The 16,781-nt window shown below is 37.0% G+C and overlaps 1 protein-coding gene across 1 annotated transcript in view; it reads right to left on the reverse strand.

The window, feature by feature from the left end:
* CPB1 (carboxypeptidase B1) overlaps positions 1 to 16,560 on the reverse strand; it is a 56,474-nt gene extending 39,914 nt beyond the window's left edge. The window contains exon 1 of the mRNA XM_060638904.3: positions 16,401 to 16,560. The gene's annotated coding sequence lies outside the window, so the exon portion shown is untranslated. The remainder of the gene's footprint in view (positions 1 to 16,400) is intronic.
* Positions 16,561 to 16,781: the final 221 nt, after the last annotated feature.

Genomic DNA, 16,781 nt, shown 5'->3' on the forward strand with positions numbered 1-16,781 from the left:
AGCTCCTTTAGTGTAGGGTTCTTAGAGTCTTTAATGTGTATGGTAAATCATCAAAAAGGGGGCTCTGACAGCATTTCCCCAAGTATCTCACAGTAGAGCACTGGGTTGGTTAAGTCTGGTTGAAATTGGAAGACTTAGGACGTTTGCTGCATTCTGGTATGTTTGGTTGTGGTACATTTTCTTCAAAAGCATCACTTAGGACCAGTGATTTTGGGAACACATTTTGGGAAACTTTAGACTGAGATCACAAATGGAATCACATTAACTAAAGAGTTTGGTTTCGTGGATTCTTAGTCTGTTTTGTTCAAGGACAAAGAGTTTATTGTGACTTCAGCATTAAGGTCACTAGGCTAAGTGCTATGGAGCATTCAGAGATGAAAGGGACTTAATTTCTGCTCTTCAAGCCTTGTTGTGCCAGACATGCAAGTGGTTAGGCACAAATATTAAAGGAGTAGTTTTCTTGACATCTTCCTTCTTTGTTTTAGAGTGTGGATTTAACAATTGGGTCAATGGATGATTCTGGGTAAACTGTTCTCTCAACTTGTGTGCTACATAGAACTAGTGGGTGAGGGCTCTTCTTCACTGTTAAGGACAAAATGATATAAGGGAAGAGAGATAAATTAGGGAATGTGTAATTTCTGTTTAATCAGAGAAAATAGTTCTAATGACTTGGACGGGTTCAAGTATTTTGTACATGTATTTGTGTCTGTTGATATCGAACAAGAGGAATTTTATTTTATTTTATTTTATTTTATTTTATTTTATTTTATTTTATTTTATTTTATTTTATTTTATTTTTTATTTATTTAAAAAAATTTTTGAACATTTATTTATTTTTGAGACAGAGAGAGACAGAGAGAGACAGAGCATGAACGGGGGAGGGTCAGAGAGAGAGGGAGCACAGAATCTGAAACAGGCTCCAGGCTCTGAGCTGTCAGGACAGAGCCCGACGCGGGCTTGAACTCATGGACCGCGAGATCATGACCTGAGCTGAAGTCGGACGCTCAACTGACTGAGCCACCCAGGCGCCCCCAGAACAAGAGGAATTTTATATAAAAATTATTTGTTCGTAAATCTTGTATCATCATCATCATCATCATTATCATCATATTCTATCATCAATTGCTAGACCATTTACTATGAAAGGAGAACTTTGGGGCTTTGATTCTGATATTAAAAACACAATAGGATTTCAGATGATAGAGGTGAAGCTCCTAAATGGAGAATTATTTCTGAAAAGTTAGCTTTTTTTTTTGTTTCTATCTAGCAAAAGAAATGATTAGTTCAGTCAAAATTCTGCTCAAATCCTTACCTTAACTGAATTGTCCAGTTGTTTGTGAGGCAGCCAGAATTTCCCTATAACTTGATGGGTGTAACTGATTGATGACCCAATCTGTTGGTATTGCTCCAAGGAGGGCAAAAACAACCAGAAAATGTTATCCAGGTGCACCAATGGCCTGTTAGCTTTGTGTAATTATATTTAATATGCAAATAAGCTGTTTTTTTTTTTTTTTTTTTATGGATGTGAAGAAGGAGGCTTGTAAACATTTTCTTGGCTGGTTTTTCTCTCTGGCATTTACTGATGTTGATGTATGTTTATACATATGTTTTTAAACATGATTATCATCATTAATGGATGTGGTCTGCATATCTCTGGGGGAATGTTGTTTACTACTGAATTGTAGACCAGTATTTTTGAAAGCTGGAAGATAAACAGGACAACTTCACCCCATAAATCTTACCACCTGACTCATCAATTTGAGGTTCCTTGTTGAAACAAGGAAAACATCTTTAATCAAGCAAATATTTGGAAACTGCAAACATATCTCTATTTGGAATTTGGGAGATAATTAAAATGGACAAGTTGTGATTGATTAACTCTTGAAGAATGGGTTAGTTTGAAGGCAGTTGGTTCTCCTTCTATCCTTGTATCAACACTCCATCAACCGGAATTAAGAAAACAGCATAACTAGGCTCCAGCTCCTTGCTGAGGGCAATTAATCAGGACAGAAGAGTAGGGAGGTATATTGGAATGGTGCCAAATAAATCAACCTGTTTTTGTACCTACATTTATCTTTGTTAATTCTTATAGGCCATCTATCTTAATATTTTGATACTTGATTTGTGTGTTAGATTATGGATTTTAGGAAAAAAATCCAAGGTATTTTGAATTATTAAATGAATAAGTTAAATGTTATATTTCCATATTAATATCTTTACTTTATTGGAAACAAACTTGTAAGAAGACGTACATTTATATCTTTAATTCAAATATGAGAAATGTTTGTTTTTTGCTAGTTTGTAAGGTAGTGGGGAATTATCTTTATTCTTAACATGCCGTAACAAAACATCAAATTGCTTAAAACCTTTTGAGAAAAGGGCAGGTTTTAATAAATAAATGTTAATTAAAATTCTGTATGGGTAGAGAAATAAAAGCATAAAATCAATTCCAAAAAACAAAATGCTGATATTTTCTGACAACCTGTTTAATATTTACCTGATATGAATCTTCAAAAAGGTCTGTGTTCTACTTTGTATGGCTCCAGTTCAATTTCAATTTATTCTTAAAATTAGCTTGGAAGGGCAACCTCCAGGCGCACAGATAATACAGCTGATGCTGTCATTTGGCAGTTTACTTCTAACCACCAGATTGTTTTTTCTGTCCTCAGATTCTGACTCATTGAGACTCTTGTGCTTTTTATTATATTACTATGAGGTCATTTGATAGGCTAACCTATGATGGCCAGTCTGGTTGACATGGTTGAAGGTAACAGGTTGACCACAGATTCTCCTCGAGTCATTTGAAAAAGTTGACATTTAAGTGCTTAAAAGATGATGAGTACAATGGATGTTAGCACTTGGATGTTCACCCTTTGGGAGGGATATATTTTAACGCTGGAATGTTTTACGGTCCCTTTGAAGAACTAGATATTTTATCACCACACTTTAAAATAATAAGATCCTTCAAAAGACTTTTGAGAATTAAATAGCTAAATTGACACCTTGATTGAGATTTAAAACAAGATTCAGAATCTTTGACTGTTCAGTTTCCTTTTACCTTGGAAGTTTTGGTCTCCAAACACAAGGAGGGTTGAAGTTGCTTCACAATTAATGACCTAATTTTGCAGCACTGCATGCTGTTCCCCAACATTGATCTGACTTGGAGGCAAGTCTGTTAAACATGATGTCAGCAGGAATTATTTTGACAGCTGCCAGAAGCAGTAACATAAGGCTCAAAAAGTTTTCATTTTAGAATGTGGTAGCCCAGAATATTCATCTGTATATATACTAATGGGCAGTCAAAGATGGTAGCAAAGTGTTCAAGAGAAGAAGCCACAAGGAAAGGTAATCACATTAATCAACCCAAGAAAACATCAGTTTTCTCAGGAAACATTGGGAGGTAAGGCTAAAACACATGAAAATATCCTTCCTAATTTCAAATCCGAACAGCAGTATCAAAGGCACATTCTTCCTTTTGATGGTGTCTGGTATTGCTTTATTGCCATGAGTGGTGATTACACACTGCATGAAATGCCATCCCCGATACATGGAATATTGGCTGTTGACAGGTCCCTCTTCATCTGAGAAGACTGCCTCTGTGGATGGGCTACAGTTTTCATTTTCAGGATTGATGGTCCAGTATCAGATTATATGATAAACTTGCTCAAAGCATGATCTTGTGTTTTCTAACGGTGTTAGAAAACATTCAGTGTCTGCATTTCAGAATGGTAACGCAAGGATAAATCAAATAGCAAATTAAATTTAGGTATGCCATCTGCTGCCTTTGTTTTATGAATTCTAGCCCATAGGACATTGACTGGGCATGAATGTATAAGCCATTGTCTTTTATTGTTGGACTTACTACAAATATTGGACAAATGTTCATCCATGCTGTCAGTCTTCTTGGAAAGAGTAAAATTCAGCAAAAGTGAAAAATTCTTTTAGTTGTTGTAGGTTTCTTGTTTTAATAAAAATGAACCACAACAGAAGAAAAAACAGCATGTATTCGTTTCTCCAAGTGCAACATCTCAGCAGGCTTTAGGAACTCATCCACAAGGGGTAAATTGTCTAATGCGTAATTGTAAGCAGAACTGTAAAAAGCCATATTAGGCTTCCATGATTTTATTCTCTTCTTCTGGTAAAAGGTCATTACTTCTCCCTGGGCCCCTAATGGTTAAGCCTTTTACAACTTTTTCATTTCCAAGAAAGTTCTTGATTTCTTCTGATGGTGACTCTTATGCCATGTCTTTACTTCACAGTGTTTTCTGTAAGCCATTATGTTTTTTTCCAGAGTTTCTGAGGAAATTTTCTTAATACTCCTTAAAAAATTAAATTTTGAAAAGTCTCCACTTTCTTTGAGCACTTTAGTGTAAAGTATGAATTTATAGCCAATGAAATTACCTTTTGGTATTATCATTTACATGCATTTTAAACTTTTGATGTCTATGGCTAGTCTGGCTCTCTAGCAGCATTAGCTGAAATTCAGTGGTTACCAGGACCAGTAAGAAATGCTTTTCAAGGACTTTCGTAGATTTTTAGCTAACACCATAAAATGAGTTCTCTATTTCTGAGGCTAATAAAAGTCTTAATGATATGTGCATCCAACAGATGGGACAGAGGGCTATTTTGGCAGTGGGCAGTTGAAATCTGCCCTCAGTTTGTATAAGGCTCTCACTAAAGTCAATAAAAGGTAATTTTCACACACAATTTAATTCAGAGTATAAAATGTGGGAAGAGTAGCTGGTTTAAGTCCAATGGGCATAAGGGTAGCATTTGGTAAAAGTTTTGTTTGATGGCAAATTTTAACTGACAGACAAGCTGATCAAAAACATAGGATCAGGTCACAAATTGTGGACAATGGAAGGGCCTCAGAGGCACAGGAAGGACACAGCTGAAATAATCATCCCCAACATCTCTGGCATAAGCAGTGATGATTGGGGAAAAAGAAAAAAAAAAAGCTCTTTCTCTCTCTTTTTTATTCCTAGTTTTTTTTTTTTCCTTTTCGAAACCATGCATTTGGTCATGTTTCTACTTAGCATGTTATCCAACAAACAAAATGTTCACATAAACCAGTAGCATGGTGTGGGAGCATCATAATGGGCATCAGGCAGATCCAGAATATATACTCCAGCCATGTAGAGTCAGGTCTGTGGCTCAGATCTCCTGATGTAAAAGAGAGACTCCATACATTCTTTCTGGTTATGGTGAGGGGATATCATGTTTAATGCAGGTATCATGTTTAATGCAGATAAATGAAAATTATGCATAGGAACCATTAGTGACTGCTTTTTCATGAATTTATTAAATGACTTATTAATGATTTATTCACATTAATAGCTTACATGTGTTTTGGGAATAATAAAAAAAGTCAGTGTGTTTTTAACATGCATTATTTTATCTGATGGCTGGTGATCTCTGAACGTGGTTAAATGTATGCATGGTAGGTATGAAGAACAGGCATTCTGGCTCATTCATTGTTAAATCTTTGAAGGCAGATACTGTAACTCTATATACCAAGAATACATGTCAAATGAAAAATGGCTTTATAGTCATGGAATTGGTAACATTTTGTAGACTACTGTAGGTTTTCTCAATATTACCACTGTTGACATGTTGGGCTGGATAACTGTCTCTTGTGCAGCCTGTCCTGTGCCTTGTAGGATGTTTAGCACTTTCCCCTGACAGTGCTGATTAGATGCCAGTGGTAATCTCCCTTACTGCCTCTGACAACCAAACACGTCTTCAGACATTGGGTGATGTCGCCTCAGGGCTAAATTTCTCCTGTTGGGTCCACTGATGGGATTAGCTTGCTTTCAAATCTAGCTATGGCTTACTTGAACTTTAGTAAGGCTGTAGATGGAGAGGCAAATCAGGAAAAAAGCGTATGTGTAGTAGGTTTAGATTAGACATTGGTTTTGGCTTTTTGATGTCTGTGTCCGCATACGTAAGAGCCAATAAAGCATTAAATAGCAAGATGGTGTCAGCGACAATAAGGTACTTACATGATGCTAGCATGAAAACGATGCTTGCTCCAGTAGATTATTCTTTGGAACTGTGCAGAACAGAGAGGTTGGCAGCTTCGTAGGCAGCTGCAGTTTTGTGAGATGAAGTGGAACAACTTTACCCAGGACAAAAGAAATTTTAAGCATGGCTTGAGGAGTGGAAGCTGAGGTGTGACAAGTGGCCTACAAAGAGGGCAGCAGTTATGAAGTGGGGGGGGGGGGGGAGGGGCTTTTCTTGAATAGAAGTAATTTGATTTCTTTACTGTTCCATGCATTTGTTCCTTGTGAACATATACAAGGGCTTTCAGGCCCTTAGGGAAACTGAATTCCCTGCACAGTCCAGCTGAGAATAGAGGCTGTGACCATAGTAAATGGGCTGGATGCTTCTTATTGTTCCTCATCGTTCCTGAGCTCGAGTCCCTCTATTCTTTCCAGGTGAAGACAAACTAGAACAGGAGGAACTAGGGCCTGTGTGTTTATGTCTCCTTTTTTTTCTCTTTTGTTATTTAGTGATGATACTATCTCCCAAAAGTGAAGTGAGGAAGAGGGACTCATTTCTTGCTAATTCTTGTCACTTTATGATCCAGGTAAATTATTTTTGTTATCCTTGACATTTTCCCATTGACTGTAGTACATTCTGGACTTTGGCCTGCCTGTGCAAGTACTAGACATTCTTCCTTATTGATGTGCTTTTTTTCTTTCATTCTTAACACATATTTTTAAAAGAAAACTCTTTATTTAGAATTTATATTTATTCATTTTGAGAGAGAGAGAGAAAGAGAGAAAGAGAGTGAGCGAGCACAAGCGCACAAGTGGGGGAGGGACAGAGAGAGAGAGAGAGAGACAGAGAGAGAATCCCAAGCAGGCTCTGTGCTGTCAGCAGAGAGCCCATTGTGGGGCTCGAATTCACCAACCCTGAGATCATGACATGAGCCAAAATGAGGAGTTGGATGCTTAACTGACTGAGCCACCCAGGTGCCCCTCTTTATTTAGGATTTTTAAAAAAGTAGAAACAATCTTAAAAAGCTAATGTAATTTGCTAATTTCTGAGTTATAGAATTCTTAAAACGTGTAACTCCTTACCAGGTGATTTTAAAAGAGGGTAGTTTCAGGAATGAAGTGAATGGTGCATTTTCATTTAGAACAAGACTGTGCTTTGGTGAGAGTTTGAGTGTGGATGCTGAAGTGCATTTAAGGGTTAGGAGATTATGATAATTGTTGGGAGCCTGCTTAAGTGTTCATATCTTTTTGATAATAGATCTGTTTCAAGTTGTCTTTCGTCATTCCAGATGCCATAGTTGTCCAAACATCCGTGCCTTTGTTCAAGCTCTGCCAGCTGCTTGAAATATCTTCTTTTCTGAATTCCAGCTGAAACAATCCTTTACCTCCTTACTAGAGTTCATTGAACCCAGGACACAGTGTTCCCTGCAAACCAGCGCCTCGCCCCCCCCCCCCCCTTTTCATATGTCTCAATTAACTGGGGTTCTTACAGTGAATAGAATGTTATCAAATTGGTGACTTTTTTCTTGTATACAAAATAATGGTTTATTTTATAAATGATGGTGATTTAGATGTGATGAAATACATTATGAATGTAAATGCCAAGGTGTTATCCCAGTAGAAATGTGCAGTAGGCAGTTGGAATTGATGGGGGCTTTGGAGAGGTGAAGGTGCAAAATCTATTCACCCGTTCCAATAACTCCCCAAGTCTCAATGCATTATAGCATCAACCCTAAGACCTAAACTGCTGAGAGGTCATGTAAACTAAGGATTGATGAGGAAGTAAATTTACAAAGTTCTGTAACTGTAACCAGAATTCAATTTTAGAACCTTTCTGTTGCCCTAGATAGATCTCTTAGGTTCCTTTGCAGGCAATCCCTGCTCCCACCCCTAGTTCCAGGTAGTCACCGATCTGCTTTCTATCTCTTAGGTTTTTATTCTCTAGATATTTCAAATAAGTGGAATAATAGAATATGAGTCTTTTGCACCTGGCTTATTTCATTTAGCATAATGATTTTGAGGTTCATCTATAATGTATCATCTATGACTAGTTCATATCTTTTTATTCCTGAGTAATATTTTATTGTCTGGATGGGCCACATGTTGTTTATACCTTCACTAGTTAATGGGCAGTTGGATTGTTTCTACTTTTTGGTAATTATGAGTAATGCTGCTAAGAACATTCATATTTAATTCTTTATGTGGATATGTGCTTTCATTTCTCTTGGGTACCAACACAATAATTTCTTGATCAAACTATGGATTTTTGTCTCAAGAGCAGGATGTTATTCTATAGACATCTTTGAAAATTTCTTTTTACATGGGGTTGTATTGAGACCTTGAGTTATATACCTAAAAATTAAAATACTAATGAGTATGTGAATATGAGAAGTGCAGCTAAAAGGCTGTTAAAATTTACTTGGCATCTGGTACAATTTACTGTCATTCACTGGTAACTACCTCCAGTCTTCCTGTCTGGAATAAAAATGACATATACATTATATTTACTACTCTGCTAATACCATCAAAAAGCCTAGCAATTGTCATTTCCAGACTGTCTGCTGTGAAGTGATGTAGCAATCTAATTCTTTAAAACTGTGTCCTTGAGTGTACCATTTCATCCCTTCTCTTTTTGTCCTTTTATGGTTGAAGGGCATTTCACATTTGAAAACTGGGATGTAGGTTGATTCTTAAAGGGGCCGAGAAGAAAAAAGTAATTTGTTTTAAAACCTTTCTAAATTCAGAACAACATTCAGGGTAGTTTATTAATTTACCAGAGAAGTTAAGAGATTGGAAAAATTTCCTCATCTTGATTTGCTCTGTTTCCTGCCTTCATACACTGCAGAGCAATGTAGAGCATAATTCCACATTTGCACATTTTTGACAGTATGAATAGGGAAAATGTTAGGATGACAAATGTTAAAATAACATTAAGAACAACAATACTTCTCAGGACATTTCTACTAAATAGGTAGTGAGCGATTTAAGATTTAGGATATGGTATTCATTCATTCATTCATTCATTCATTCATTCATTCATCACTAAACTAGCCTTTTCTTATTTCCAAAGATATTTATGTAGCATTTACCATGTTCTGGGCACTGAGCTAGGCACCTAGATGACAAATGTGAACAGGTTTATATTGTACATGGTAAAGAAAGAAGCTATTTAGCAGATGATTTTCACAACTAATTAAAAAAAACTTAATTTGCTTTAGGAGAAGAAATGGCAACTTTTGGTTAATTGATTTAAAGATCTTTGGGACTTCCCTTTGCTTGTTTGTTGGAATAACTTGGTGGGTATTTTTCCTGAATCACCTGTGCATTTGGTATTTAGCAGCTTCTAAAACTAGGAAAAAAATGACCAAGAACTAGAAGAATCATTCTCTAAGGTGAGAGTTCCAAGACCTCCAAGAGGAGCTCTTTTGAACACTATGTCTCTTGTTAAAACCCAAGTAGAAAGGTGTAAATATTGTTCAAAATAAAAATATTAGATTAATTATAAGCACTTTATATGGAATAAAAAGTATGTGCTGTGTCCTACACATTTAAAATTCTTGCACATTTTCTCACACTATTGATATAGTACAAGATGCTTAATGTTTGCTTTAGTTGAATGGGATATGATAATTACTTAGTTAAAAATGGCTACTTGCTTGGGTACCAGATTCCCAGATGAGGCATGATTTAATTTTTAAATTCAGACTTTCCTGAATCACAATGAGCACTAATCACATGACAAGTATGGAATGAAATTTCTTATAAATTAGAGAAAATGCTAGTTTAAGTATTGAGAAGAAAGTCTAGAAACTAATGATCCTATCATCTAAGAGAAAAGCAATTTTCAACATAGGTATTTATCAAGTTATACTTCAGACTTACAAATTCTAATTCAAAGGGGTATGGAGTTTTCCAGTGACCTTGCAAAAACAGTCTTACCTTAGTACAATATATGTATTTTCCAAAGTGTTGACATACATAATCATGGTTGAGCTGTGATTGGTATTTAGCAGCTTACTTTTTCTTTCTAGATTTTTCTTATATAACATTAACAAACATCAAGTTCCAGTAATGTGATACTGTGATTTATAATAAGAAATATATATTTGGTCTTTGTCCCTGTTCCTGGCACAGAACTCCTAAACCGTTGGAATTGCCTAAGATAAGGGTGATAAATATGTCTTGATACTCAAAACAAGCCCCTTTCAATCTGAATTTAAGTTAATGAGGTGGCTTTTGGAATGCACCTAAGGATGGGGGCTGGTTGCCAGGGGGTTGACTAGAGGGTTGGAACTTTCAGTCCCATCTCCCTGACCTTTTTTGGAGGCAAGAGAGGCTGGAGGTTGAATCAGTCTCCAAAGGACAAAGATTTAATCAGTTGTGCCTTTATAATGAAACCTTCATAAAACCCCAAAGGGTTGAGGTTTGGAGCACATGTGGAGATTCAGGGAGAATGGTCTGACCAGAGAGCTTGGACGTTCTGATCCCTTTCCCACGTACCTTGCCCTATGTATGTCTTCCATCTGGCTGTTCATGAGTTATATCCTTTTATAACAAACCAATAATCTAGTATGTACAGTGTTTCTCTGAGTCCTGTGAGCCATTTTAGCAAATTAATTGAGCCCAAGGAGAAAGGCATAGGAACCTGTGATCTATAGCCAGTTGGCCAGAAGCACAGGTGAGAGCCTGGACTTAGAATTGGTGTGGGGCAATCTTGTGGGGCTGAGCCCTTAACCTAGCCTTGGTTCTAGCCCCCTAGGACCACAGTGGGATCTGATGTTATCTCCAAGTAGATAGTGTCAGAATTGAGTTAAATTGTAGGACACCCAGCTGGTGTCACAGAAAATTGCTTGGTGGTATTAGCAACACACACACACACACACACACACACATCAGAAATATCAACCAGTGCCAAACTAGTAATTGCGCTTTAAAGATTCCTTATTTGTCAGTATAGCTTTTAAATAGAAAAAAAATTGCATTTGGTACTGAAATATTAGAATAGAGATACAGCTATGTTCATCGTCTTCTGGGATTAGGATCAGAGAGATCGGAGTTCCATAAATACGCCTCTACAACCACAGGCCCATTGGAGAAAGTGGGGGTTTTGAATACCAAAGGAAACAGGCCCTAAGGAACACTCAGCCTCCTGTTTTCTCCTGGTGCTGTGCATATGCTGATGGTGGCCAGGTGGAGGATTTGGCTAGCCCAACTAATTGCTTCTGTCTGGAGGAATAAGCAAATAGTGCAGTCATAGTGTGCTACCCCTAGATACAAATTAAACAGCACTAAAGTGCACTTAGAAGAAATTAACAAAGCTCCAGAATGGAAAGTGACTTTAAAAAATTCATTCTCTTTTTATTTCAATGTTACGATTAATGGGAAATGAATAAATGAAAAGACCAAGGAGAGAGAGGAAATAGTAAGGGATTATTACCACAACACAAAGCTTTTATAGATATCATATTTGAATGGGCTAAATAAAGGAGATGGGAATTTAAACATTTTTGCAGTTTTAAAGATTACTATTACTTTAAAAAATATTGTTTTGGAAATCCTCAAGCTAAGCCAATATGCTTAGGATTTCAAATTACAGAAATTACAAAATTTAACTTATTCTCTAATAGAAACAATGCTATAGCTGTTTTCCCTCTACGTGGATGTGATTTTTCTTTCTGTGTATCAAGGCAGATGCTACAGTCCTAGGCACAATAAGAGCTGCTTACACTTGAAGTTAAAATCATACTTCTACTAACTTTGATGTATGAAAAATAGCACAGCATTGGCACACCATTGGTATGTATTTCACTAAGTATAAGGAGAACAAAATAGATTTTGATACAGGTAAACAGCATTCCATATTATACCAAATTCAGCTCTGCTTCCTTTTCATAGTTTGAAAATATGATCTTGTCAGTTGAGTGGGTCAGATACAAACTCTCATCATATTATTTATTGAGAATTTCTTCTATGCCAGAATTTCTTCTAAGCCTGGCATAGAAGAAATTAATGTGGATTGCTTATATTGATTTTCATAATTGCTCTTTGAATTACTCTATATTTGAAGAAACTGGGGCTTAGGAAAAGTAACTGCTTAAGGTCACACAATTGGTCAGGAGAGCCAAGATTTGAATCAGAGACATCATGTTTATTTGAACTTGAAACAACAAGCAGGAAGACTTTGTGTTGTCTGGGAAGGGATGAGTCATATGAGAAAGAAGTGTGCAAAATTAGGTGTGACTTTGACACAGATGCTTCTTTCTACCTGCCTCCTGATTGATTGGCTCTTCTTCATGGGGAATTATGAACAAGATAATGCAGAATGCTTCATGTCAGAACACTGAAGTAATTGGAATATTTCTCTCTCAATCTCTCTCTCTCTCTCTCTTTTTTTTTTTTTTTGGCTAGACGGCATAGTATTAAGTGCTTTTTCCCAATTGGCATTCCTATAAATTATTGTTATTTTTTCAGTTTTCTACCCAGGTGGCTGATTTTTTTGTTGCAAAATTAGTTCAGATGGTCTTATACAAAATTATAGGAAATGTTACACGTGCTTTATTGAAGTGAAATATTTAACATTTAATGAATTCCCTTGCCTCATTGGTAACTCTATTCAGTACAATTTAAAAATAAATTTCATTTATGAGTCTCTTGCTTTCCTATTTCTGTGTTTATTCAGTATTTTAATTTAACTACTTATTGGAGGACTTAATGGTTTTCTAGATTACTCAGCAGTGGTCCAGAACACCGACCAGATAATTCAGTGGCCTCTAAGAGAATAACCATATAAGATGCTTCTAGACTATTATTTGAGGAGGAGGGTGGCAAGTATGTATGTGAAATATGATTACATTTTTGAGTGCCAGTGTATAGTTGTGTATTTGAGGTATATGGGTGATAGTTTTAAGTGTTTGAGCTTCCTTACAGTCTTTTTGACTGTCCAGAAATGTTTTTAGGTTTGCTAATACCACTTTCTATAATGACATGGGATTAACTAACTAATGCAACCTCAGTTTTCATAGGAAGAACTTGATATTTAAGTGATAAAACTTATGCCTGTAAATAGTCTACTTTGGAGATTGGATAACTTTGCTGGTTGTATACTGACCAAAGTGAGCAAACAATTGCTGATTTTGTTCTGAACTGTGTGCTGCTTGCTTTCTTTCACTTATGATGAGGAGGCCTGGCCTGGAGCAAGCTGTATCCATCTCCTACTTTGGCTGCAGGTCATGGTGCATTTCCCTCTTTGCCCAAACTTCCACTGTTTGCTATGAGCAGAGCAATTCAAGAGCCTGTTCCTGGGGAGTCTGATCATATGCTGAGTGTACCGAGAGTGGATTATGGAAAGTGAGAAAAGAAAGTGAAGTGCAGGAAGAGAATGGGAGGAGATAGTAAGGAAAGACAGGCTAAGAAAAAATAGAAACTGTAGGAAAAGGGGACAGAGAAGGGGATTAAGAGATTCAGAATAAGTCTGGAGAAAGGGAGGAATAGAAAGAAACAGAGAAGATTCGTTTTTTTGTACCTTTCTTCTTCTAAATGAGGATTCTCAACCTCGGAACCATGGAGAAATTTCAAGGGGTTCATGAGTTGGGATTTGAAAAAATTACATCCTCGTTTTCTCTCACTTTCCACTGAAATTTGGCATTTTCCTCAACTGTGACTATACGCCAGAAATCATTGTAGTGTTAGCAACATGTTATTTCTTTAATAGAAATAACAAATATTTTCATATCACAATGGAATTATTATAGATATCTTGAAATACTACTTACATTCTCAACTACTTTGAAATTACAGTATTTACTAGAATTGCCTAGATCTTCTTTTTTTAATGCTTTAATAAAAAGCACATATACTATATCATACATTAGGTTTTTAAATATTTTATAACTGTATTTCAATATAATCAGTTTCCTTTTCAATCATTTTCAATTTTATTTTATGTACTTAAAAATATTATTCTGAGTCTATAGACATCACTGGATACTAAAAGGGTCTATGGCCCAAAAAAGGTTAAAAATCTCTGCTGTACAGGAAAACTTCACACGTGAATAGTTCATAGCGTGCCTGGGATGTTTATGCTCTCAGTCTCCAGGGTGGCAGGTCCTCAAACAGCCTTGTCTGTACAAACATTAACTTTATGTATACTATGACATAAGAAAGGTTGGGGAACACTGATCTAAATTACTAAAGAGTGATTTCACTCTTTTAAGACTCTGGTCGTCTGAAGACATCTCAACTCAATTATAGCAGACATGGTGCTCGTGTGGGTGACTGTTGAGGACAGATGGCCAGTTATCCATGTAATCTGTATATCTCATAGAGCGTAATGCTACCAGTCTCTGTAAACATAGGTAGTTACAAAAGGGGTAATTTCTTATTAATGCACAAAACTTTTTGTGAGAGGTTTGGTGACTTTCTCTTCATGTAGTTCCCTCCCCCCTTTTTATGTAATATGTAAGGTTGAATTTTAATCCAGAGTCACACTCCAGATGTCACTTAGTCGTCTCTAGTCTAGAAAATGTTTGCGGCCAATGTCTCCTCAATTTTTGAACAATGAAATTATTAGAAAAAAGGACATTCTAGTTGATTAGATCGTTGGGTCCTTTTATGGGCTCCTGAATTTTTCTCTGTGCCACTTGGTGTCTGAGTCCCCAACTTTGCCAGTGAAAGGCTTTAAATAAAATGGAATTATTTTTTTTCTCTTTAAACCGTAACCAACAACGATAGTCCAAGGACTGTACCGAAAGTGTCATGCTCAGATGAGCAGTACTGAAGTGTAGAACAAGATCACTAACTGGCCATCGATGACATATCTTGTTTCTTGGTATCTAGGAGACCGAAAATCATTTGGTTTGCTTTATCTAGGCCACAGCTGTCTTGGGCCTGATTCCAATCATTTTGATCTGGTGAGGATTCTTGTTGGCAACATAAATGCAGTTGAAGAGGGGCTGTAATGACACGGTAGTGACAGCTGAAATGCATTTCCTCATTTTGATCTACGTGAATGTTCTCAGTAGTATTGCTGGAGACCATATGCTTATTCCTCTCACACGTCTAGGAGAAGATTTTTTTTAAAGGACCAAAAGGTATTTTTTTTTCTTCATTTAAACTCTGGACAAAGAGCAGTTGTGAGCCAGTGTTGGTTAATCCATCATATTATAAAGTATGAAAATCAATAAATAGAAAACTTCAAATGCCCCTCTGTGTCTCCCCTTCCCCATCTCCAAGGATTTCATTCATCAGGAGAGGCAGCATCACAGCAGATTTGTTAGCCTAATGATGATGTATTTTCTTTTAACCAGTTTGTATGCAATAATTGATCAAAAGTCTTCATAAGAGGCTTCCCAGAGCAATTCATTAGTTCAGTAAAACAATGTGAGGAATAGTTGGAACATGCTTGCTTCATAATCATTTTGTTAGGGGGAAAAAAAACCCATAGCAGCTGTAGTTCAGTGTAGATGGCCATCAGAAACAGTTGATTTATCAAAATGAATTGATCTTGGCAGTTTCCATTCTGGGGCTTAGATAGAGCAACACAATTAGAGTTCAGTGCTGTTCACATAGCCAGAACAAAGTAATGTTGGCTCATTTTCCACTACTAACATTATGGGTTACACCATAGATTGAAAATTCAGAATTTATCCAGCTGTACAGATTAATCCACAGAGCTAAGTGATCAATAAATGGAGTAAAAGCATTCCATGCTCACCTTCCTTTGGAAAATGGCAGGTCAATATCTTCTTTTAAACCTGGACCTGCTGTCTTATCCCAAAGCACAGAGCATCAATAGTGATGTAACATACCCTGGCATACCAGGAAAACGATGGATTGAGACAGTTGAAGCTAAACTTGCAAAATGACTCCCCACAACATTCCCCCAGCCTCTGCCCTGGAAATGGATTATTGCTCTGACCCTCCATAAGATAGGGTTGCCCTTTGGGAAACCCTCAATTAATTAGTGCATATAATCCTGATTTTTAACCATAGATCATAGCCTTGTACAGTTGCATGCATCCATAACTTCTGTCCTTTTCCAATACACATACTCTCTCTTCTTAAGAACTATGGTTTGATTGATTTGGTTTAGCAGCTGCCTCCTTACAGCACTTGCCTCCCAGATACACAGATTATATTGATAACTGGCCATCTGTGCTCGACAGTCACCCACACCAGCTCCAAATCTTTTTGGCTTCTATTTATAAGCTGTCAGTGGGATGCTTGACCCTCAGGTACTGGGAAACAGTCAGAGATGCAAAGAGCTTTGGATTACACACAAGGGATGCAGAGCTGAATGATGCCATGAAAGTAGCCTATATGGTAGTATCACACCCCCCCCCCCCCTTAAAATGCAGATGGATTCTGCAAATATGTTAAACTTATTTTCATATTACCTACCTTGTCTTGCCTAAGAGGAAGCAGATTTTCCAGGCCAATGCTCATTTGTTGTTGCCACCAAGCTTTTAAGATCCAAATCAGGCTCTTGCTCACACTGCCAGGAAGAATGCTCAGCTGAATATATTATCTGCTTCCAACATTTCCTCATTCTGGAGACTTTGTGGTCTGCCTAACTGTGTTGCCTTGGGTGCCAAATCTGTTCTGTGGAGACCAATTGGGGAACTTAGCAGAGAGGCAGTGAACTTACTCACTAGGAAAGTCATAGTCACAGGGCTAAGGGAAAACAAACCAAATTCCCACATCCCACAGTGAGAAGTCTGTGGCTTGCTGCTGAAGGCAGGAGTAAAAAGTCTTAGCCATGCTAAGACTGCTTTGAGGTTG

The sequence above is a fragment of the Panthera onca genome, chromosome C2 (genome assembly GCF_046562875.1).
Source record: "Panthera onca isolate mPanOnc1 chromosome C2, mPanOnc1 haplotype 2, whole genome shotgun sequence".
Classification (NCBI taxonomy): Eukaryota; Metazoa; Chordata; class Mammalia; order Carnivora; family Felidae; genus Panthera; species Panthera onca.